Genomic DNA, 25,013 nt, shown 5'->3' with positions numbered 1-25,013 from the left:
ACTGGCGGGGGCGGGGGGGGAGGGGGAGGGGGAGGGGACGGAGGGGAAAGAAACCTTATTTTAGTGCCTGTTTTAAGGCCGTGTCCGGATGCAGAGTCAACTCTCATATTTTTGCGAGTTGAGCAGGCAGCAATTCGAAAGTTTCGTCGCTCCCTTGGGGAAAGTTACATCAGGGGGGCTACCATTGTTGGCCATGCCGCCTTCTAGGAAAATAGGTGTAAAGCAGAGGGGTGGGTGGACGTACGTGGGACTAGGTAGCAGCAGGCAGGGCTTACAAATACCAGGCAACAATGATGTTTTCTGGCATCCTTCTAAAGGGTCCTCCGGATTTTTGCTGCTCAGACCTGATAGGCCTCCTTGAACGGTGGCATTTTAAGATTGGGAGGGAGGTGGTCATGAGAAGATTCCTTCCAGAGAAGGGGAAGAAGTTCCATTTGCCCTGCACCAAAGAAATGTTGCTGTTAGGGATGGTTTAAAATGCTTCTCTCCTACTTGAGCAGGGGGTTGGACTAGATCAGGGGTCTCCAACCTTGGCAACTTTACGACTTGTGGACTTCAACTTCCAGAATTCCTCAGCCAGTGCAGGCTGGCTGAGGAATTCTGGGAGTTGAAGTTCACAAGTCGTAAAGTTGCCAAGGTTGGAGACCCCTGGTCTTGATGATCTTCAGGATCCCTTCCAACTCTCTTATTTTATTCTATTCTGTTTTGTGCATCTGAAACACAGCCCAGTTCTATACGTGTTTGCTGCTTCATTTCCATTAAGGGCACGGGTGTCAAACTCGCGACATCACATTGCCATCACGTGATGTTTCTTGATGTTTTTCCCATTCACGGGGCTGGGGTGGGCATGACCTGCGCATGACGCATTTGGCCCACGGGCCACCAATTTGACACCCCTGATTAAGGGGATTATCCATACACAAGAATTTTTTGGAAAAGTAAATTTGTTGTATTAGTCGCTACAATCTTCCATGGAGAACAACCCAAGTTGTTTTATAACATAAAGTATATATAAAATACAAAATCAAGCCATTTAAAACCATTTATAATCACTGAGCTGTGGTGGCACATTGGTTAGAGTGCAGTACTGCAGGCTACTTCTGCTGTTTGCCAGCTGCCAGCAGTTTGGCAGATCGAATCTCACCAGGCTCAGGGTTGTCTCAGCCTTCCATGCTTCGAGGTCGGTAAAATGAGGACCCAGATTGTTGACTCTGTAAACCACTTAGGGCTGTAAAGCACTATGAAGCGGCATATAAGTCTAAGTGCTATTGGCTGTGAAAGTTGGACCATAAGAAAGACTGAGCGCCAAATAATTGAGGCCTTTGAGCTATGATGCTGGAGAAGACTTCTGCGAGTCCTTTGGACTGCAAGGCGATCAAACCGGTCAGTCCTAGAGGAGATCAACCCTGACTTCCCTTTAGAAGGCCAGGTCCTGAAGATGAAACTCAAATACTTTGGCCACCTAATGAGAAGGAAGGACTCACAGGAGAAGAGCCTAATGCTGGGAAAGATTGAGGGCAAAAGAAGAAGGGGATGACAGAACAACATGGCTGGATGGAGTCACTGAAGCAGTAGGCGTGAGCTTAAATGGACTCCAGAGGATGGTAGAGGACAGGAAGGTCTGGAGGAACATTGTCCATAGGGTTGCAGTGGGTCGGACAAGACTTTGCAACTAACAACAACAAATTGCTAGTTTAGTTGTTTAATAGTATTACTAAAGTATTATTTTACTTAAGGGATTTAACAACCTTATGTTACAATGTTCACCCTCACAGGATGACTTCTGATTACTAAAATCAAATAAAATACTAAAGAATTACCTAAGATGGGGAATATCATATTTTCTGTGTGTGTGGTCATGAGGAAAAAATTCTCCCCCCCCACACACACAAAAGCTGCTTACAAAGGTTGGGGAACCCCAAAAAGTTTCAGATGATGCTGGAGAATCCAGAGAGCAGTTATTCTATGAAGCAGAAGTACCTTCTATAGCAAACTAGAATTTATTGGAGAGAAGTATCATCATTTGTTCCAAACTTAGAAGATACTTTAAGATTCCACCATCACTCTCCCTGCCCCCCCCCCAGGCTTGAAAGTCTTCAGGTGTCAGGAATCTTCCATCATTGTCTTGGATGTGGTGGCACTGCCCCAAGCAGACCCAGTGCACAATCTTGGCATCTTCCTGGACTCACGGCTCCTGATTGAAGAGCAGGTAACAACCTAGGAGGGCATTTGCAGACCTTAGGATTGTGTTCCAGTTGTGCCCAGGAGACCCTACTCACTGTCACTCATGGCCTTGTGACATCTTGTTTGGACTATTGCAATGTGCTCTACATGGGGCTGTCCTTGAAGAACATTTGGAAGTTTCAACCAATGCAGAATTCATTGGTTCAGCTGCAGGGGTCGTAAAAAGAGCCAGTTACTCGCTCATGTAACACTGACTTTGTGAACTTCATTGGTCATCACTGTGCTTCTGGGTGCAGTTCAAGATGCTGGTTGTCACCTTTAAAGCCCTTATTGTTTGGGACAGGTTACTTGATGAGGGACTATCTCTCCCTGTTTGTTTCTACTTCTCCGATCCAATCTGGCAGGATGGGCGTTGCTCTGAGGGCAACCCTGGGGTCATTAACTGAGGCGAGACCAGGTAAAGTCAAAACAGGAACGTTTATTGCTAACAGAACTGGTAGAGAGAAACAGAGCAGCAAACAACGGGTTTGACAGCTATTTATACTACAGCTGTCAAACCAAGCAACCAATAGAAAGGCAACATTCTCCCACCGGCAACTCCATGCGTCTTAGCCAATCAGGGACGCCCGTCGTAAGTCGAGGACTTAACAGGCGTGCTCTGGATACTATTGGCTAAGGGTGCCAGTTGGGCAGGCCCAGGAGGCATGTCTTTTCTGCCCTATAGAACATACTTCCACCAGAGGTAAGGAGGGCTCTGACTCTGCTGGCCTTTGGTGAGGCCCTAAAGCAGTGGTGAAATCCAAATGTTTTTACTACCGGTTCTGTGGGCGTGGCTTGGTGGGCGTGGTGTGGCTTGGTGGGTGTGGTATGGGAAGGATACTGCAAAATCTCCATTCCCTCCCCATTCTGGGGCCAGCCAGAGATGGTATATGCCGGTTCTCCGAACTGCTCAAAATTTCCGCTACCGGTTCTCCAGAACCTGCTGGATTTCACCCCTGCCCTAAAGGCCTGGTTCAGTGCATAGGCCTGGAGCCCTGATTGTGTGAAAGGACCCATCTGGGCCTGGCTGTGTTAACAACTGTTGAGAATGATACCTTCCTTGATTGTTGGGTATTTTTGTATTTGTGATGGGAACAATTTTTAAGTTATTTTATCATTGCTGTCCTGAGTCACTTATTGAGATGGGCAGCTATACAAATTGATTAAATAAATAATTTAATGTATGTTGATACTATCACTTGTTATCATTGTTGTGTTTTTTCCTCAGTAGTGATGGTGTGAGGGTGTTGCCATATTCTGACTCCCATTTACCTAGAAGACAAAACAGTTATGAAGAGTTAAAATTTTAACTACAATATCCTATGAACAGAGACACAAAGATACAATGAGCTGTTTTTTAAAGAGCTATATAAACTTTAATCCTCCTAGCTGAATTACAGATTATATGTTTTGTATATCATACCTATGATAGTCTCTTCAAAGTTGCACTTGATTAAGATTCGAGCTCTATTGACTACACTAAGAAGTCAAAAATCATCTTGAAAGAAGTACAGGCAGGACATTTCCATACTGTTGCCATGGAAACTTTACCTTACTAAATAAATATCCTATTTCAAAAGCTAAAATAAAAATGGTACCAAGCACTTTCATTTGTTCAGGGAAAATGAATGGCTTGGCTTATAGGATTCTAAAAGTGCAGAGCTGCTTAGTGAGATGATTGGCATGTAAATTGAATAAATAAAATTATCTCCCAAGATAGCACCTAAGGTATGATCTTAATGAAGAGTATAGCTTATGAGCTCTGCCCAAAACCTCTCTTCTTTCCGAAGTGTGAAATTCTATTTTCACTTGTGGTGTAGTCAACTTAGACAGACATGTAAAATAGAATGGTTTCTCTCTTCTACAGTGAAAGAAATGGACAGAATGACATTGACTCTCACCACAGCTTTTTCCCAAACACCAAAATCATGGTTTCATTCATTTGTCTAAATTAAGCAACAGAGAATTGTAGGAAAAGAAATGATGAAGGAAGGCTTATGATGGAAAGAAATCCAGAAGTTGGAAAAATACCAAATGTAAGAACGGGCTGACCCCTAGTGGCTACAAATGTTGGTTCTGCAACCCAACAAGACAGACACAGACTTCGGAGGATAATTAGAACTGCAGAAAAAACAATTGCTACCAACCTGCCTTCCATTGAGGACCTGTACACTGCACGAGTCAAAAAGAGGGCTGTGAAAATATTTACAGACCTCTCACGTCCTGGACATAAACTGTTTCAACTCCTACCCTCAAAATGACGCTATAGAGCATTACATACCAGAACAACTAGACACGAACAGTTTTTTCCCGAACGTCATCACTCTGCTAAACAAATAATTCCTTCAACACAGTCAAACTATTTACTAAGTCTGTGCTACTATTAATCTTCTCATCATTCCCACCACCCATCTCTTTCCACTTATGACTGTATGACTGTAACTCGGTTGCTTGTATCCTTACAATTTATAATAATATTGTTTCCTGATTGCTTATTTGTACCCTATGACTATCATTAAGTGTTGTACTTTATGACTCTTGATGAACATATCTTTTCTTTTATGTACACTGAGAACATATTCACCAAGACAAATTCCTTGTGTGTCCAATCACACTTGGCCAATAAAAAATTCTATTCTATATCAATAACAATTAGAAAGCAATATGAAGAATGAAGAACATTTCTGGAAAACTTGGATACTAGATACTGGAATATCTTTCCAACCACTTTACCATAGACTGCCTATATTTTCTTTTGTGTAATGAAGCAATATGTTCTGTCTGTGCATATGCATTTCTGCTCTCCCCTTGTGCTGCATCTTTGTATATTTCCGTGTAAATTGTAAATTCATGCATTTTGGATCACTTGACTAGGAAACAAGGCTTAAAAAAGAACCATCATAACTAAAACTCAGTAAGTTTTTTTAGTAAGCTTTTTATTGCGGTCAGAGACCAAATTAAAATACACATAGAAGGGGAGTATATTTTACAAATATAGATAGATCTTGTGACAGTACACCATCTACTGCCTCAGATACAATCCGTACTGTCAATACTAGTGATCCTCTGCCGTAGGGGTTACCCGTCTCTTCCCTCGTTTTTTTTCCAGCTATGACTGCAGCAAAAAATTTTGCCACCTTTGAAGGACTCCTACCTCTCCTTTTGGGATGTGTTAGATTTTTTTTTTCTGAAATAAGTATATTTCCTGGCTAGATCCAAACAGTTTTATATCCTGATTTTTCTTTATTGGTTTCTTCCCATATCTATCTATCTATCTATCTATCTATCTATCTATCTATCTATCTTTCTTTCTTTCTTTCTTTCTTTCTTTCTTTCTTTCTTTCTCTTTCTTTTTTCTCCTTTCTTTCTTTCTGTCTCTCTGTTTCTCTCTCTCTCTCTTTTTCTTTCTTGCCCTTATTATTTTTATGAATTGCTAAAGGCGCAAACATATACAAAATACCTCCCTCCTCCTATTTTCCCCACAACAACTATGAGGAGAGAGAGAGAGACACTCTGGCCCAAGGTTACCAGGCTGGCTTTCCTGGGTAAAGAATGACCAGGGAACTCATGGTCTTCTGCTTTCTAGTGTTTGGTCAAGTAGTGTTTTATTTTTGGAGAGTTATCTTCTCTGAACCGTGAGCCCCTTACATCATTTCTTTCCAGCATTTTGGTGAGCTGGGAAGAATAAAAAAGCAACATTGATGAGTAAAAAGAAGGAAATAATTTTCAATGCATTTTTATTTTTGTCAGCAGCTTTGTTTTGGATACAATTTTATAGGAAAAAAGTGGCTCACACATAATATTTTTATTCTCGAAAAGCAAACACTGCTTTCAATCCTTTTGGAATAAGCCCCCTTGGATTAAGAAAATGCAATGTGAGCATGACTGAACCAGTCAGGAAAACGAATTATCAAAAATGCTGGCAAATAATATATTTAAGTTGCACTTCCGTTTATTTTTCAGTAGATGCACACATGCAAATCACACTATTCATTTTGCACTAGTGCTCTTAAAGTGTAGTTTTCAAAGCACTCTTGGGCTATCCGCAATCCCAGTGTTAAGCAGTTCGATTTTGGCTTAGCATATATGAACCTAACCTTTAAGATTTATTCAACAATCCACAGCTAAATCATAATATATTATAATTTATTCCACACTTAGGAAACCAAATTCAGATCTCTGATTTCCCATCAGTAAAACAAAATATTCCAGATGTCAAATATTCCAGATTTCTCAATTTACAGCCAGTTAGCTGAAAAGCCTGGTCATCTTTCCATAGCCATGCAGCAAAGGACAGCTAAAGTAGGCACTTTCTGGTCTTGAGCTGTATGCAGACACCATCAGATTTATTTATTGTTCAGAATTAGTTCTTGGATTTGTTGTTCCTCCTCCTGATTTCCTTTTTGGTCATGTCTTTTAAGTGGCAGCCTAGAGATAGGAATTTCTTTTTTCATTGATTATATGTAAGTAGCTTAGCTGGCACATTTTTAATTATTTATCATGAACTACATTATGTATAACTGATTACATGAGCAAAGGTCCAAGTTTCCCCTTCATGTCAGTCTCTGGAAAAATTGGAGAAACAGACAGTTCACCACAAGAGGGCCTCATATCTCACTCCTGTTTATATTATCAAAGAATAAGGCTGAAGCTGAGACAGATGATTTGCAAACTAGCAGCTACTACTCCTTTTTATGAATGGATGCTGTCTCAAATGACATCATAGCCTCTTCACTCCACCCCCACTTTGGAGTCTCTACAGTTCACAGGTGTTTGGGTGCTCTTGCAGTAAATGCGGCTGGTTTGAGACAGAATAGCTGATATTGTGAAGACAGCCACACATTCTTGAACAGCACTGAATATAGGAATCATCAGGACAGGTGAGTTCTGCTGCATTTCTTTGGGATTTTACTAGAAAGAATGCTGGGCTAATGCTCTGTGTTAAGCATTTCTCTTTATCACTATATGAATTGTTTGAGGAACTGATAGATTAGGTTAGACACTATACCAATGTATATGAACATCCACTATTGGAATGCGTAATCTTTCCATTTTGAGGAGATTGAGGTGCACTTTTATATTTCATGGCAACACTTTTTTACACTAAAGGGAGCAAGCAATGTAAAACAATTAAAGAAGTATCAAAGATCGTGGACTCCCTGTTAGAATTTGAGAGTATTTCATTTCAGGAAGCATTTTTTAAACTAGCAATTGGGTTAAAATGTCTTTTACACCTCTCTAATTAGTATTCATAGAACTGGGAGATTGATAATGCAATTTTATGCAGTTTAATTCACATGAAAATGCTTAGGGATGTTTTCTAGCAAATGCATTTAGGAAGAGAGCCTAAAACTTCAGTCCCATGCGGGGGTGGTCAGAAGAAAGTTCAACTGTGAATGTATAGATGTATATGTGTGTAAGAGTTCACTTATAGTCACAAATTATCACTTTTGTCTTAGTTACTACGGGTCTTAAGTATTCTGTTTCTCAAATTCTGAAAGCTCAATCTTTCAACCCAGTTAGACCTAGTCTCAGCATGAGGCTAAACAGCAAATAATCATGCTTTGATATGTACAGTATTAAATAAATATGTGCAATAAATGTATTGAAACCTATAACCTGCATATAAGTAATAGACAGATTGCATATTAAAAAGGCATATTTAAAGGAAATGTAGCATTAATTATAGTATCCAAATTCCCCTTAAGCATGCCACTAAGAAATATTTTGATTCTGTGGGAGCTAACATTTAATATATCTTTCCTACACATACAACACATCACACAGCAGGGCAAACATAATCACTTACAGTCTGACTACTAAGGCAGCCCAATTATCAACAAATATTGTAAATCAGCAGATATATAAAAAGGGATGAGTTAGAAATTCAGTAATTTATTTATTGGCAACTTATTAAATTTGCTCTGTTTATCTTTTCCTTTTAATATATATTTTTTCTTTGTAATTGGTATTGTACACACACACACACAATATTTTCTCCCTTTTTTATTCTCAATAGTCTAAGCTATTTAAATAATAGAATGTTAGTGTTTTCAAAGATGTTATATAAACATCAATGTATGGAAACCAGATAATGTACTAAGATTTATAACAACTAATTAAGGGGAAAAACATGTAATAGTCCTTTTTTCCTGCCCAAGTTACGAGCCCCTTTGTGATATGCATCTATGTTTGCATAGCTAAGCTGTGTAATGAGGAAAGGGGAGGGGTGGGCATCTCCAGAACAGTCAAGGGCACAGACCACTTTGCATCTATTGGAGTTCTCCAATTGCACTCCTGAATAGAGAGAGACATGGGTGTGGAAGCTAGAAACATTCACTATTTGCAGTTTCCAAATTTAGCCCTGGAAACACTCGCTAATAGACATTAGGACAAATACACAGCAGCTCTCAGTAAGAGAAAGTGACACATTTCCATGGCTGTTCATACATCAACCTAATCATGGCTTATTTTAATTGTGCTTTGTTAAATAAACCACAGTGGGAAGATTGAAGCCATGAATTGTGACTTATAAATCATGCTGACTTGATAACACATATTGTGCAAAACAAAAACTAACCAAACAGCACCATATCTTAGTGTAATGGGTGAATCCAGCCACTGATTCTCAGTGTAAAGCTGGCTTGTGTGGTTCAGTATTCTGAAAGTTCTGATCCCAACAGAAACAAGAAAGATTGGGATTGTAGGGATGGGAGGCGCTAAGTGAATATGAGAAAGCAATGTTAGGAAGCAGTGAAAAAGGCCAGTGCAGTTCTGAACTACATTAACAAAAGCATTACAGGTAGTCCTTGAGTTACGACTGGTCGTTTAATGACCATTCAAAGTTACAACAAACCCCTTCCCCCCAAAAGGAGTTTATGACCCAGATTCAAAGTTCCAATATCTGGATTTATGTCTGTTTGTAGCAGTCAAACAGCCACATGATCACAATTTACAACATTTTTGCCAGAAGCTGGAGTTTACTTCTGGCTTACAGCAAAACACACCCCACAATGGGGTCACTTAACAACTGCGGTGTACGCTTAATGACCATAGCATTTGCTTTATGACTGCTTTGCTTGCCATAGCAAAACAAGGTTGTGAAATTGGGCACAGTGACATGGTGGCCCATTTTGCAACCGTCACGACATGACTGAAATTGCAGGTTCAATTATGGTCATAAATCAAGGATTAGCTGTACTTCCAAGGAAGTGTTTCCTTTATATTCTGCACTGGTAAGGCTTCATTAGAGGGCTCTGTCCAGTTTAGGGCACACACTTTAAATAGGACATGGAAACGCTGGAGCAGGTTCAGAAGAGTTACCATGGAAATAAGAGATCCGGAAGCTAAGTCCTATGCAGAATAGTTAAAGAAAGGGACATGTTTTTACTCGCAAAAGAGAAGACAAAGCAGAGATATGGAAGGAGTCTACAAATATCTAAAAAGCTTTCACATGAAAGAGGAAGGAAGCCTGTTCTCTGTTTCAAAACGAAAGAAAAACCTATGAGATTCTGGCTGAAAATTAGGAAGACTTGTTCCTCTTGTTAAGCAGTGCTTAGAAAAACGATAGACTCCTCTTTATTAAAGGTATTCCAAGGGATTTAGATAGTCATGTTGGGAATGATTAATTGGGGATTGGAGTAGAGGACTGGTGAGACCCATTCCCAACCCAGGCATTCTATGATACCTCCTGTATATTTGGAAATAATCAAATTGGGTAGAGGCAGCTGCAAACTATCTCCCAAAGTCCTTGTGAAATAAAAGATTATTTTTAGCTTAAGAAACTGTAGTTATTTTCATTTAGAAGGGGAAAAAATACAAGAATAAAAACACTATACCCACCTTCCTCTGTGGCCGGTTTCTTCCAAGACATTCTAATAAAAGAAGAAGCCAAAATTACAATATATATTTTCTGATCAGTTTGTCATATGATACAATGGGAAATGCCTGGCTAAATCTATTTTTATTGCTGTCTCCACTAATGCCTTTCTTTAGAGTCCTGCTTTTAATGATTAGATTAAGAATGTCTATAAAGAGGCTTAGGAATCCTGCTACTCATACCAATCCCAATTTTATTAATAATTAAAGTGATTTTGTCAGAGTGTATAACTTTTTTTTTAATGTTTTGGTTATTCCAGTGGCTAAAGACTGTTCCTTCTGACATCGAAAAATAAGTTAATGTCTTATCAACATTTATTAAATTCCTTTTGGATTAAGTTTAGTGCTGTAAAGTTTAAACAGCAGAGCAAACCTGCTCAGTCATACAATGAAGCGGTGCTGATGTCAGTGCAACTATCAGTGCTATCAGGCCCTGAGCTTGGAAATGTGATATAGGGAACACCTATCATTTCACTAAATGGCTGGGTTTACACATTGCACTAAAGCATAGCTATATTTTGTGGAATAAACCACAACTGGCTGGGTTCATGCAACATATGAGACTGTAACCTGTTTTCTAAGGGCTCCCTGTACAAAATCAGTCAAATAAGCACCAGGGTTATTCTCTAAATTAGGCAATAACAGGTTCCAGCTACAATTTATTATGTTTCCCCTTCAGACTGTATTAATTGGTTGTGTTATCCTTTCAGAAAAGTATTAATGTATTATTTCAACCCTTCAGAGCCATTAATAATCCAAATGTAATAAAGTGTGTTTTTTAAAAGCTGCATTTCAACGAAGGTAAAAATGCAGCCATCAGGGATGCAATGGCTCAGCAATTAAATTGGGCGAGATGGCTCAGCAATTAAAGAGGCTGAGCTTGTCAGTTGGAAAGCTGCCAGCCAGGGTTCGAGACCCGAGCACCACACAAAGGGGTGAGCTCCCGTTTCTGTCCCAGCTCCTACCCACTTAGCAGTTCAAAAGCATGCAAATACAAGTAGATTTTGGTGGGAAAGCTATAGCATTCTGTGCACCTTTGGCATATAGCCATGCTGCCCACATGACCATGGAAAATAACAATAGCATTTAGACTTACACACTGCTTCACAGTACTTTACAGCCTTCTCTAAGCAGTTTACAAAGTCAGCATATTGCCCCAAACAATCTGGGTCCTCATTTTACCAACCTCGGAAGGATGGCAGGCTGAGTCAACCTTGAGCCGGTGAGAATCAAACTGCCGAACTGCTATCAGTCGGCAGTCAGCAGAGTTAGCCTGCAATACTGCATTGTAACCACTGCGCCACCATGGCTCTTTGGACAACCCTGACTCCCTCAGCCAAGAAGCGGAGATGAGCACTATGCCCTAGATTTGGACATGACTGGACAGGGAAACCTTTCCCTTTCTCTTTTTAAAAATCCATCACTTAGAAAGCTGGGATTCTCAAACTTTGCATTGCCATAATGACTTTTTAAGCTTTCCATTAGGACTGACCTTTCTCATCACCCTGATAGCACAAATCCCAGAACCTGCTCAAGATTATACAGTTGAGTTTAAATTAGACAGAAACCCATGAGAAATGCAAGAGTTTTGGAATGTAGAAGACATAAAAAAATATCCCCCACATAATGAACTCCCCTTAAATTGGATAGCACTTCCTGATAATAAAAGGTTAGAAAATTTGATCCCGGTTGAGATCTGGAGATATCAAGAGAAATATCCTGATACCCGTTTTGAGTTGGAATAGTGAGAGGTCTGTTCCCTGCTACTCCTTATTGTAGATAGACCTCTTTCGGGCTTCTGAAATAAAAGGTGCTGTTGGTTTTAAAAGTGTATTAACTTTAATGATTGGGTCCCTTTCAGAAGCAGCATCTGTTTTTTCAGGCTCACCCAAATTACTGATGCTGTAGGATCTGAAAGATGTCTGTTTTTCACTGACATTGGGACTTAATTCCTTAAGGAGTAAGCATTAGAGAACAAAGTTGGCCTTGGGACAAATTGTACTGGTACTCAGGTAAGTGGAGCTCCATTTGAATTCAGTCACAGATAAAGGGCTAAGTCTGAAAGTAAGCTTAGTCTACTTCCATTCTCTGAGTTAGGAACTCTAGTTGCACAGAAAGGCAAAATAATCTGTAGTTCTGTAGTGTTTCTCTGATTTGCAAGTACTTGCAGAAGCCTGGCCTTTTGGGGGGAAATCTGTGGCCAGAAATTACTCATCATTAATTCTACACAACACCGTAACTACCAAATGTGAAATGTTTTATTGATCAAAAAATAATATGTGTTCATTTATCCTAACCACAATTCAAGTGTTCAACACAGTAGAATTCTCTCTTAATGTTTTTCCCCAAGCACCTGGTTTTGTCTCCACGCCCTCTTTTCTGATGACATCTTCTTGGTGATGGTTTACAGAAGAAGGAGAATTTATTGATAAACTTGGCACCTGGATTCTTTCTGCTGTCTCTTTCTTTCTAAATACAGACCTCTAGGGGATTATAGGGGGGAGGAACCTTTGAGGTAAGCAGTTTGTGGGAAAGGAAAGGAAAGGAAAGGAAAGGAAAGGAAAGGAAAGGAAAGGAAAGGAAAGGAAAGGAAAGGAAAGGAAAGGAAAGAAAGAGGAAAGGGAAAGGAAAGGAAGGGAGGGGGAAGGGAAGGGAAAGAGGAAAGGGAAGGGAAGGGAAAGGAAGGGAGGGGGAAGGGAACGGAAAGAGGGAAGGGAAAGGAGAGGAAAGGAAAGGAGGGGGAAGGGAAGGGAATGGGGGGGAAAGGGAAGGAAAGGAAAGGAAAGGTGTCAGGCACATCTGTCCAATAAAAACATCTCAATGGACTTTTGGAGATAAACATGAAGAATGTCAATGGAAAAACTCAGACAGCAATAGACATAAAAAACATAAGAGCAGCACAAACTGATATCTGTTTTCTCTTAAGTAGAGAAGCTATATTCACATGATGCTGTAGCTTAAAATGAAGCTGATTGGTTTGTGGTTTACTCTTGTGAGGACACACCCAGTAAGTTTACTGGTTGTGCACACTTAGAAAATTGAGTTCATTAACAAAATCCAGGTTACAGTCATACTATAAGTAAAAGTGTTACATGAACACAGAACCCTATGTTAATGGGACTTCCCAGAATAAATTAATTTCTATCTTAATTGTTCTTTATATAATTGTTTCTGATTTTTTTTCCTTTTTATTATTAAAGAGTATAAAGGATGTTTCACTTACTGCCAAAAAAAAAAAAGTATCCATTCAATGAACACTAAGGGTGAGGCATTCTGTAGAGAGTAAATATTTCAGAAAATAAGCATCAAAGATCAATGGGAGCTTATACAAAGCAGCCTCCCTGACCCAGTTCCATGGCTACTTGAAATGTTCTTCTTTCTCACAGTATTTGCCTCAGAAGTCAAGGAAGCAAACAAAATTTCAGCTGGCACTTCAGGGCTTTGTAAGCGTTGGAGACTGATAGAAGAATTTAGCTTCAGGTTTGCAGGTCTCAGATCCGTTTTGCGCTTTGACCTTTTTCTTGAGAAGTCTTTGTGCATTAAGTTAAGCTCAGTTACCTCAGTTACAATTTGTTCAACAAATCATTTTTAGTAGTCTGAATTCATAGCACACTCAAAGCCCAAGGCGTGATGTCTTTTTCTATCTCTGTCCATTATTTCATGCTCAACAAAGGTGTCTGATGCATTAATATCAAACAAAAAAGAGTTTGATACTGCTCTGGGCCTTTTCTTACATTTATTTTTTTCAGACTGGCTTCATGGATCCCGAGATCCCATAGTTTTAATCTTGTTTTGCTGCATAGGACATAGCTGATTGTTCACATATTATGTTGAGCCATAAAATTTCATTCACAAACCACAACAGCCAGTCAGAACTAAACAAACTACACCATATTTTCTCAATTTACCATAACTTACAAATGGCAGTGGCTACCCTGGAACCAAACAACCAACTAAGCTACGTCTTAGCATCTGTTGTGTATCTAGCATTCACAGTAAAACATAAGGTGATTTTTCTTTGACTTAGCATGTTGTGGGAATGTCATTGGTTAATCAACCGCAGTTTGGTTAACCTCTTGTGGAAAGATAGCCATTATGGATTTCAGGAATATATGAACCAAATACAGTATTCGCTGAAAAAGAAACAAAATATGTACTATACAATGATGAACTATCCATGAAAATAAATATTTGATTCTTAGCAGAGCCCCCTAACTTTCTAATAAATACATAAGGAGGAGTAGAAGCCTGCACTCAATCCTAGGCCAAATTTTGCATGAAGGTGTTTTCCATTCTTTACCTGGCCTGAAGATAGCAAGAACTCCTGAATCAAAGGCAAGCAATGGGGATTCAGCTCTTGCACCATCAGCGAGCTCTGGTCCAAGCAAGGAGTTTGTAACAACTGAGAAAATGCCTCTTGTACAGCAAGAAGTTGCAAAACACTCTTACACAATGGCTAGACTCAAACTAGGTTTTCTCCGTGATGTGAACAAGAGTCTATCCCAGGGGGCTTTCTGACATCTGACTTCACCCAGCTTTCCTCCCACTGTCTCCACAGGAGGCAGGTCTAAGAACCTTGTCCCCAAAATGTAACTCAAAACTTTGGCCACAGATTTTGAGATCTTTCAGAGACAGTCAAGAGGGGCACTGAGGAATGATGCCTCCCCGGGGAGGGCAAAGGGCAGACAGGAGAAGCCTAGGCCCAGTAACAGGACACTGCTTCTAAGACTATGGAGCAGAGCAGACTGGCCCAGAAAAGGAACCTCCAAACCCAGGCCATTGTTTAGAGCAGTTCCAGATGAAAATATTTGACAAGAAACAGATAACAGAAAGATACCCTCCCTTCCTCCCTCCATCGCTCATTAAAATGCTTTCCCTAGACCTTGACAAGCCCTCCCACACCCATTTCTGCTATGCCAATTACTAGCCCAGCAGGAAGAAAGGGGGAGAACAGATAAGGGGAGGGCTTCTGATTAAAAGAAAATAAAGTCCAGCTTTCATGTTTCCAACCCTGGAATGAGTGGGCTCAGAATGGGTTAGAAAAAGAATGGCAATGCCTCTGCAGATTGGCCACTTGGATCAAACACACTAATCATCTCCATACCATAAAAGGCTGGGGATTATATCTCCCCCCCCCAGACGTTACCTTATGTTTGTTTGATTTTCAGAGGTCTTCCAAAATGCCTTTGGAGGGTACTGGCTCTGTCTCCATTCAGGATTAACAAAGTCAGTGGCAGGATTCCTAAAAGAAAGGCAGGAGCACAAGGAGCTTTCCCTTCTCCACCACCTGCTCCACTTTTTCTCTCTAAGCTTTTTGTGTCCCAGACAGGCATCTCTCACAGCGGACATGATCTCCAGACCACCTCAGCCTCTGTAGCCAAATGGGGGAGAGGATGGATGGTGGATGGTGACCTGGCTTTCCTAGTCAGGCGGCTGAGACCACCCAGGTTCTCCACAAAGGCCATTGTGCAGCCAGCAGAGACCATCATGGGTTGATCTGATCCAGCTTTGAACAGATGACCCAGAGGGGGGAAAAACTGCTGCATTTAAAAGCTGTGCTCTCTACCGCCTGCCCTTTCGATGAATGGATCACCCGTGACAGTGATGAGCAGATAATCTGATTTGGAAGGAGACCCACCTTCTTTCCATGGCCACACACAGCGCCATTGATTTGCCAAGCTTTGTTCTTCCAATCTTGACCAAATTATATTTTTCTTAAACCTCAAACAGTTATCACATCCACTATTAACAAGGTGAATATTCTATTAATATGAATGTTTGGCTTCTATCACAGGGTCGCTTCCTTAAAATAAAAAGATACACTCTCTGATATTTGAAACTTGCTATATTTAATGTGCACTCTAATCCCAAATTCACCTCTGTTGAAAAGCCAGCAAAATTCATTGAATTAGAAATGACAATGCAGCAAGAGAAAAGTATCCCTCTATCCTATACTACCTTCAGCTTTTGGAAGAAAGCAATATTTTCTGCCTACCACATTCAGCCATAAAGAGAATTGTTGACAAATAGTAGAAGATAGTCAGAAACACAACCTTTTCAAGTCCCAGCAAAGCCGAGATCTTTGGTTCAGGTTTACATTATTCTTTTGTTTCAACCCTAATTCTTCAAAACTGACCCTCATACTACTTCCATCCACTAAATCAACAGCAACCTGTTGTGGCCCGTCAGCCACCTCTGCAGTTAGTAGCTGATTCCGACAGCGAGGAGACTGGTGTGGTGCTGCCCAGCCTGCGCAGCTGGTGCTCGAGTCAGACAAAGATGTGGTGCCAGAGGCGGGGATTCAGCCAGGACCTTCAGAACCTCCAGAAGCTCCCATAAGTGAAGAGGAAGAAGAGGAGGAGCCTCTTCTCGGTGCACGAACGTGCAGAGCTGTTAAAAGGCAGGAGTGGCTCCTCAGGAGGAGGTCTCCTCGAGAGTAAGGCTTGGGGCTAATTGGCCACTCCCCTAGCCTATTTAAGGAAGAACGATGACTGATGTAATTTGCAGGAAACAACTTCGTTCATATTCCTTCGCGTCTTGATTCCAGAAACGTTTGATTCGACTTTTGTTTCTCTCTTGTCAGTTTTCCTGCAAATTGCTTCTGGGCATTCTGCCAACCACAGTAAGATTATGGTTATCTGAAATACTGTGCCTCAGAATTGAGTTATTATTCTTTGGATTCTTGTTGGCTGTTAAGTTAAATTAACAGCCCTTGTTCAGAAAAGATTGATTTAAACTGTACTTGTGTTCGAACAACTACTAAGAAAGCTCATTAGTAGTCCTTAAATAGTAAACTAAAGTTTGTATGGACTTTGTGTGTGCTGCGTTCTTTGGGGTCTGTAGCTGGGGCAGAACAGAACCAGAGCCTGGCACACAATTCTTTCTGTCCCTGTGAGGCTATGAGGTTTGGGCAACTGAGCCATTTTACTACTGACTCAGTTTTGAGGCTTTTTCTGTAGCATTTCCTCTGGAGTTGAGGAGCAGGCAATTTGTGTTATTCCCCAGCTCCTGGGTTTTATATCCTCTGCCTGCTGAAGGTACCCATCATACCTAGCCGTTTTTTATTTCTTTAGGTGGGTGGATTTTTTACTCCTCTGGCACAATTAGCAAGGGCCATGGGAGGTATTGGCAAGACTGGCCATTTTTCTGTTCTTCCGTTGAGCGGTCAAATGGCCTTTGTATTCTTCCACTTACTGATTCTCCCCAAGTCCAGGGAATGGCAAACAGGACACTTTTGCAGCTGCACGAAACTACTGCAAAGGGCCAAATTGATGACCTCAGTGGTTGTGCGAGAGTGCCCAGAGGCTCCTCAGAGCAAGATCTGCACTTATGTCAATGTCACTTGTAGAGTAGTTGCGTCTAAGACTGCACTGCAAAACTGACGATGCAAACAGCAATCGGACACATCAGATGCCATCGGGAATTTGAATTGTTTGACTAAATGTCAAGCCATGTGTTAGACAGGTGATAGGTGTCAGTTTCATCCTACATGATGGCATCCCTATGTAAAAGAGCAGAAGAATGTAGACCTTTCAAGGATTATGTTACTTTTGATATCCTATTCAATTTTAGATGCACATATTTGCCTTTTATGCATTTCCCTATAGTATTATTGATGCATGTATTAATAATTTAACTCTCTTAGTGCTATTTTCAGCTGAGTCAGTGCTGAAAAAAACAATATATATGCCACTGCTTTTTAGGCAAGACTGCAAGCAGTTTATTACCAAAGGTAACTGTCAAGACTATGACATGTTTAAGAAACTCATCAAGTCTTGAGTGAAGCCAATTTAACCTCTTGGGTTGTGTCATTCCCAAGATGTTCCAACACTGATCGTTTCTAATCCACTATGGGACACTGCTATTAATATAATTGGAGAGACTGTGGCTGTTGCCATTTTGGCAGGCTACAGCTGCCATTCTTTGAACAACAATGGACTAAATTTGTAAGAGCAAGGTGTAATGATAGGGCATGGAGGAATGCCAATGAAAAAATCTGTTACGATCCGGCTTGCCACTCTACCTTCCCTTCCAGCCCACTTGCTTCCCATTCACTAACATTTCCTTTTATGACTGTTACTTTATAAAAATAGATGATCTTCCTTAGTAACAGTAATGTTAATTGGGTATAGTGAGATTTCTCTAGGCATAATAGCTACTTCCTACTATGGCACTGGCTTGTAAGTGTGGTTAGTTAAATATTCTATTGCCTTTGATATCAACCAGCATGCATACATTTCAGGATAGTGGGCTTCTTATATCCAAGTATTGTCTGATGGTTATCAGTTAACCCTTAATAAATTGGATCATTATACATGCCACTTTTCAACAGCAATTGTTATTGAACAGCAATTGTAGCCGCAAAGAGCCTTGGTAGTACAGTGGTCTAAAGCACCCTGTTATTAAGACCAGCTGCCTGCAATTATTGCAGGTTCGAATCTCGCCAGGCTCAAGGTTGACTCAGCCTTCCATCCTTTCTAAGGTAGGTAAATTGAGGACCCAGTTGTGGGGGCAATAAGCTGACTTTGTATAAATATACAAAAGGATGAAGGCTATTGCTTAGCACATTGTAAACCGCCCTGAGTCTCCGGAGAAGGGCGGCATATAAATCAAATTTTAAAAAATAAAATAAAAAAAGATACTTGCATCCATTAAATTAATGAAATGAGGATGGTTCCTACAAGCTCCTGGTACACTAGTAAAAGCAATTAGCTTCAGGGGAAGTGAATGAGTCAAGAAAAATGGTCTACAGAAAGAAGGAATTAATTTCCTTTCATTTCCAGCAACCCAGTTCAAAAGGGGAAAAGAGGCAGGTGATACATTCTGACAGTGAAGGCTGAAGAATCCTCCTTTATCTGAGGGGTGGTCAAGGGAGAACTTTAAACCCAGCCTTTTGTCGTGTTGTTAGATGACTCGGCAGTAAAGACGGCTGCGTCTTCCAAAGCATCACTTTAAGAAGGAAATTATATGAAAACAGCTCTTCTTTTGTCAATTCTGCCAATGGATCCATTTTGTCAATGGAGCCTATCCTATCATTAAAGTGATAGGATAGGATATGACTGTGATGGCTTCACACATCTATCTATGGTTATTATCACCGTGGTTTATTCAAAGACTGGGTTTGCACATTAGGAAGATCAGATGCATGGAAGGCTATGCTAAAATGGGGCTGGCTAATTTATGGTTTGAAATCTTATGCAACTGTTGAAATGGACCTGCAGATAACCATATAATCCAAAAACAACTGTTCTGGGTGACTGAGAAGCAGAAATTCCCAAGCAAATAGGGAATAGGACTGTTGTCACTCAGACAAGGGTCAGTTCTTCAGTTTGTGTTTCTTTTTGGCTAAGCTCTTTTTCATCTCACTCATTGATATACTAATGACTCACTTATGCAACTGTTGCCAGACATATTCTGTCTACAGTAGGTCTGATTTTGACCAACAGTAGTTTTCTGTGAGGCAAATCAAATGGGAGGCTCCTTTGTAGTTTCTAGAATTTTAAGAGCAGTGATAAGAAATCGGTGGCTAAACAGGAATCCAGGGAATGATGAACAGTAGTGACAATTCTGAAATTGGGGCAATATCAGCTGCAGCACTCTCTCGGTTGAACTTCTTGCCAAAAACAACACAATCCCTTACTCAATGCAAGGGAGTACAACAGAGCCACCAGTTTCTTCTCATGAGAGCAAGTCCAGGCATCAGTAAATTAATCCCTACTGAAAAATAACAGCAATCAGGCTAATATTAAGTCTTTTACTGTAGAACAGGTAGAAGTAAGATACTGTTATTTGAAAAGCTCAATGTTGGCAACTTTTCCAGGTTTTTCAATCCAGTTTTCATTTCTAGAAAGCTATTGTACCTTATCCCTCTGAAAAGTTCCTCAAGGAATAGGATCGTATTTGTTGATCCATCTCATGTTTTCTTGTATTTGCACTGTCTGGGCTTTGGGTCCCTCCATTAGTGAAAGTCCTAGATTTGATAGAGAAATATGCTGTTAAATATAGTTTTTATGATCAAAGTTTACTGAATAGCTTTTGAAAAAATAGTCTTTCCACAGGTTCTACATTTGTATGTATCAGTGGTGGGTTTCAAAATTTTTTACTACCAGTTCTGTGGGTGTGGCTTGGTGGGTGTGGCAGGGGACGAATACTGTAAAATCTCCATTCCCTCCCCACTCCAGGGGAAGGTTACTGCAAAATCCCCATTTCCTCCTTTATCAGCTGGGACTTGGGAGGCAGATAATAGATGTGGGCGGGGCCAGTCAGAATTTTTACTACCGGTTCTCCAGAACTGGTCAGGACCTGCTGAAACCTACCTCTGGTATGTATGTCCAAAGTGTGTGTGTGTGTGTGTGTGTGTGTGTGTGTGTGTGTGTGTGAGTGAGAGAGAGAGAGAGAGAGAGAGAGAGAGAGAGAGAGAGAGAGAGAGAGATGCAAGCATACACACACACATTGCTCTTTGCTATTTCTACTGGCTCTTTCCTGAACTACAGTCTGGAGTCATTGATATAATGCTTGAATTTCAGCACACGGTGTTATTCCTACCCATCTACAAGCTTGCAAACATTTAGGAAAGAGTCAAGAAGTTAAAAGGATATTTGGAACAGAGGTAAAACTCCACTAGGGTCAATGAGACCCTTGCATTAGTGATTGGTTAATACCAATAATATCCAGACTGTTTTAGGAGCACATGTTCTTTCCCTTGACTGTAACCTTTTCACCTGCAGCAAACTGAACAATGTGGTTTGAATATGAATATTACAGGCTCTAGTGTAGGCAGTGTATAAAGTCAAAATACAAGTCACGATTAAAAACTGCAAACATTGACAAACACTACTGTAATGGCACAGATTCTCCTCTTGTTGCTTAATCCAAAAAGGCATTCTCCCAAAAATGGTTCAACTATTTTCCAACAGGCCATAAGAATGGGGCCATTGATGCTTCAGAGTGCAGGCTGTTTCAAAGGACGGGAGCAGCCACTGAGAATGTTTACTCCATGGCCCCTCATATTGTACCCTGACCCTTTGGCAGGCCAGGTGAGAGCATTTACTTGGTGCTAGGCAATGTCTTCCTGAGTTAGCATCATATATGAATAGCGCTTTGATCCCAAAGCTGGGGGCAAATGATGAGAATTTGTGGGATATTGCGCTTGCCTGGAATGAAAAGCTAAATGAAGCCTGTTTCCTAGGAGCATTTATTGGTACAACTATGAAAATGCCAGTCAGATCAGCATTTCAAAAGTGAAAACAGGAAAGACCAAATCCTTTTTTTGTTAAGAAAGATGTGCTTCAATAGATCTATAGGGAAACATCTCATAAAGTAATATATTCAACTTGGAACCTTTCCAAGTGGGTGGGAACTAGAACTCTCTGAATACACCCAGGCAGCAGACAAGCATAGAATACAAAAAGCCATTGGGCTGGGGTTACATTATCATGATTCTGATTAACAAAGGAGTTTTGTCAAAGACTGATAGCTAATCAGGTTGAATTGGCCGTACCGTGATGCTTTCAGGAAGTGAAGTGATTTGTCAAGACAGAATAACTTAATTAATAACATGTAATATGTTTTGGACTTAACAAAGAGAGAGAACCCAACAATTGTGGTTTGTAAACTATGGCCTTCTGGCTTAATATGTCGTGTGAGATCACGTGCCAGCTAAAATTAATATCGTTCTTAAATTAGAACTTAGTATGATATACTGTATGAGCCCAATCAAACTTTCATTTTTCAATACCTGATTGGTAGCTAACCATATGCAGCATTCAGATCAAATTTAAGTAAATAAATAAGAGCATTTTTTGGCTGTGTTCTCACAACATACTGATCTATAAGTAAGCCCCATGTTGTGTGAAGCCAACCTATGCACCTTCTTTAATGGGTCACTAAAACATTGATTTCATTAAATACAGGTAATTGATTTCATTAAATACTGTTCAGGTAGTATGATCACAAAATTGGGGCAATAATTTCCATTGCTAAGCAAGGCAATTAAGTGAATCATGCCTGATTTTACAACCTTTTTTACCACAGTTGTTAAGCAAATTGCTGTACTTGTTAAATGAATCATGCAATTGTTAAGTGAATCCAGTTTCCCCATTGACTTTGCTTATCGGAGCTAGACGGGAAGGTTGCAAATGCCAATCACATGATCCAGGGATGCTGCAACCATCATAAATACAGTATATAAATACATGATGGTTGGCAAGTGCCCAAATTTTGATCACATGACTGCATGGATGCTGCAACTTAAGTGCAAGGACTTATTCAGGCCATTTATAACTTCAAACAGTAGTTAAATGAATGATTGTCAGTCGAGGGTTACCTATAAACTGGGTTTGAATTAGCCTTGCATTTGTGTGCATATAAGGTCAAGAGCAACAAGGAAATCTTCCAGTTTGGGTAAACACATTGTGTCTTAAGGCCCATTCATTCATAAAGAGAGACAGAAAAAAACATACAGAGAGAGAAATACAATTCAAAGCCCTTTTTTCCAGTGTGTCGATGAAGATTCTCATCCATCAAGGTAGAGTTGTCTGGAAGTTGACTCAACTTCCAGACTTTTGGCCAATAAGTTTTACTTTTCAAATAAAGTCATCAGCACAAATCATCTGCATAAATTCAACAAAGACTCATTTAATATTCATAGAGCTCCAATAATCTGGATGAGTACTTAAGAGTAATAATTTATTGTATCTCCTTGAATGGTTGACCAAAGTTTTGCGGCTCAGATCTGGAAACTCTACTCACATTTATTTACTCAGCATATGGCATATCATAGATGGAGTAACAATATACATTAACATTATTAGTAAATGTTAGTACACTAAATTAGTAAACACAATAAAATATAAATGTTAAAAGGATCTACTCACAGTTCTGCACTGCTATACTAAATTTTGAAATCAATATTATGTCAATCTAGTTTTTATCTCAAGCATATTCCCATTATTTTAGGATACAAGACTATCTTGGAAGACAACATACTAGTGACATGAAATATACGCCATGTATTGACGGACTCTGGGCTTTTAAAATGTAATTCTGGATTACTGTGGTACTGAATTACCTGTTATAAGGTGGCCAGAGTCGCCTTATCAGTGAATTGGGCGGCATCTAAATTTAATGAATAAATAAATGATCATCAATAATATTTTTTTAAATAATTATTCTGTGCATTTTTACTGAAAGTGAAAATGGAAAAAAAAATAAGTTGTCTTACATCCAGGTCTTGAACATGCAGTATAGAAAAGTATGGATAGAAAAAGGGATAATAAACCATATTACTACAAAATATCTGAACAAGGGGAAATGTAAAGACCTTAAGGGTAAAGAAAGGCAGGGATATTCCATGAGAATTCTCTTATATTCATTTGGTTGTATAGCTAGAACATGAAATGTTAGGCTCCCTGAAATATGGATAATCACACACAGTGCATTTACAGTGGAAAAAATACTTGCTTTTTAGCATTTAAGTCCGACACATCTCCACTAAAATCATGATCCCGTCCCCCCCCGCCGCCCCCGAAATAAGAGTGATACTCAGAAAGCTAGTAAAATTGAAGAGTGAATTAGCAAAGGTAGAAAGTCATGGCATGGGAGGAAAAGTACAAAATCCCCTTCTACATCACTGTGGTCCACAGCTGAACCATCCCCCATCTGCTCTTTGAAAAGAAAATGTTTTCATGTAATTCCAGAATTAATTGCATCCATAAAATGCACTTACCAATAGTTTGGTTAAGCAGACCTTATTCAATAACTTCAATTTTCTGGGGTTACAGTACACACTGATCCATAAGCTGACCACATTTTACAGGATACTAATTTAAAACAGGAATGGTTAGCTTAAGATGATTTAAGGAGTCACCCTGTATGAGTTGGGTGGCTACATAAATTTGTTTAATGAATAAATAAAATATTTGTTGTAAAATAACACTGGAGGATTTCAAGATGAGATTGGACAACTATTTGTCGGAAATGTAAGGTTTCCTGCTCGAGCAGGGGGGTTGGACTAGAAGGTCTCCAAGATCCCTTCCAACTCTATGATATGGTTCAGTGTATCCTGTGAACATAGGCCATCTCTTACTTATTTCTCATTTCTGATCTGAAGAGAAATCTACAGCGTTTTTTTAGATGAATTTTGTCAAAGAACTTAAGATAACTGCAGAATGTATCTATTTGCTTACTTTATACATTTGCTGTGCTATAGAAAATATTTGGTTATTAATGTTGTCTTCTACCATTTTTTTATATAGGACCTACCTGAGCCTGATAGAGGACCCAAAATAAATTAAAAAAACCCGAAAACAATTCAAAGGCTTAATTTCAGCATTTGCTAAAATAAGGTCTATCGCTTTTATGGCAAAGCTGATATTACAGAATGCTGTTCTAATGCAGATGTGTCATTACAATACCTTTTAAATCAGATAGACTACTTTTCGTATGATACTTTTAAATTCCTAAATTCATGAATACCTTCTAGTGTTTTCAGTTCTATGAGCAAGGATGTTGGAGATGAAAATGAATGAATGAATGAGTGAGTGAGTAAGTGAGTGAGTGAACGAGTGAGTGAACGAGTGAGTGAGAGAGTGAATGAATGAAAGAAAAGAGACAGGATAATTGGTAATATTTTTTTTACTAATTCTCTGTTTGTTTTTAAATCATGTAATATTTTGATTGTGATATCTGTCAGTGTTTGGTTTTTCAAATCCATAAAAAAAGATAACTTTCTAAGAATTTTATTTTCCTTTTCATTTCTGAATATCACATAAGCACTGAAAATCATGCCAAGTTTGATGATGCTGTTTCACTCATTCTTGGCTCCTTTCTGGAGAAAGCTATTGTATAGATAATAAATAATATGGAAACACTAATTGGCATATTTTATCAAGTACCTTCCTCTGTCCTAACAG

At 39.6% G+C, this 25,013-nt stretch overlaps 1 protein-coding gene across 2 annotated transcripts in view; it reads left to right on the top strand.

Moving 5' to 3' along the window:
• Positions 1-6,912: 6,912 nt before the first annotated feature.
• The window catches only part of LOC117678656 (semaphorin-3D-like), a 43,953-nt gene continuing 25,852 nt past the window's right edge, over positions 6,913-25,013 (top strand). The window contains exon 1 of one of the 2 annotated variants that reach the window (XM_034439985.3): positions 6,913-7,103. The gene's annotated coding sequence lies outside the window, so the exon portion shown is untranslated. The remainder of the gene's footprint in view (positions 7,104-25,013) is intronic. The other variant, XM_034439994.3, reaches the window with a different exon arrangement.

This window comes from Pantherophis guttatus, chromosome 2 (genome assembly GCF_059756535.1).
Source record: "Pantherophis guttatus breed Tessera chromosome 2, ASM5975653v1, whole genome shotgun sequence".
Lineage (NCBI taxonomy): Eukaryota > Metazoa > Chordata > Lepidosauria > Squamata > Colubridae > Pantherophis > Pantherophis guttatus.
The sequence above is the reverse complement of the archived record's forward strand: the minus strand, read 5'-3'. Positions and strand labels throughout refer to the sequence as shown.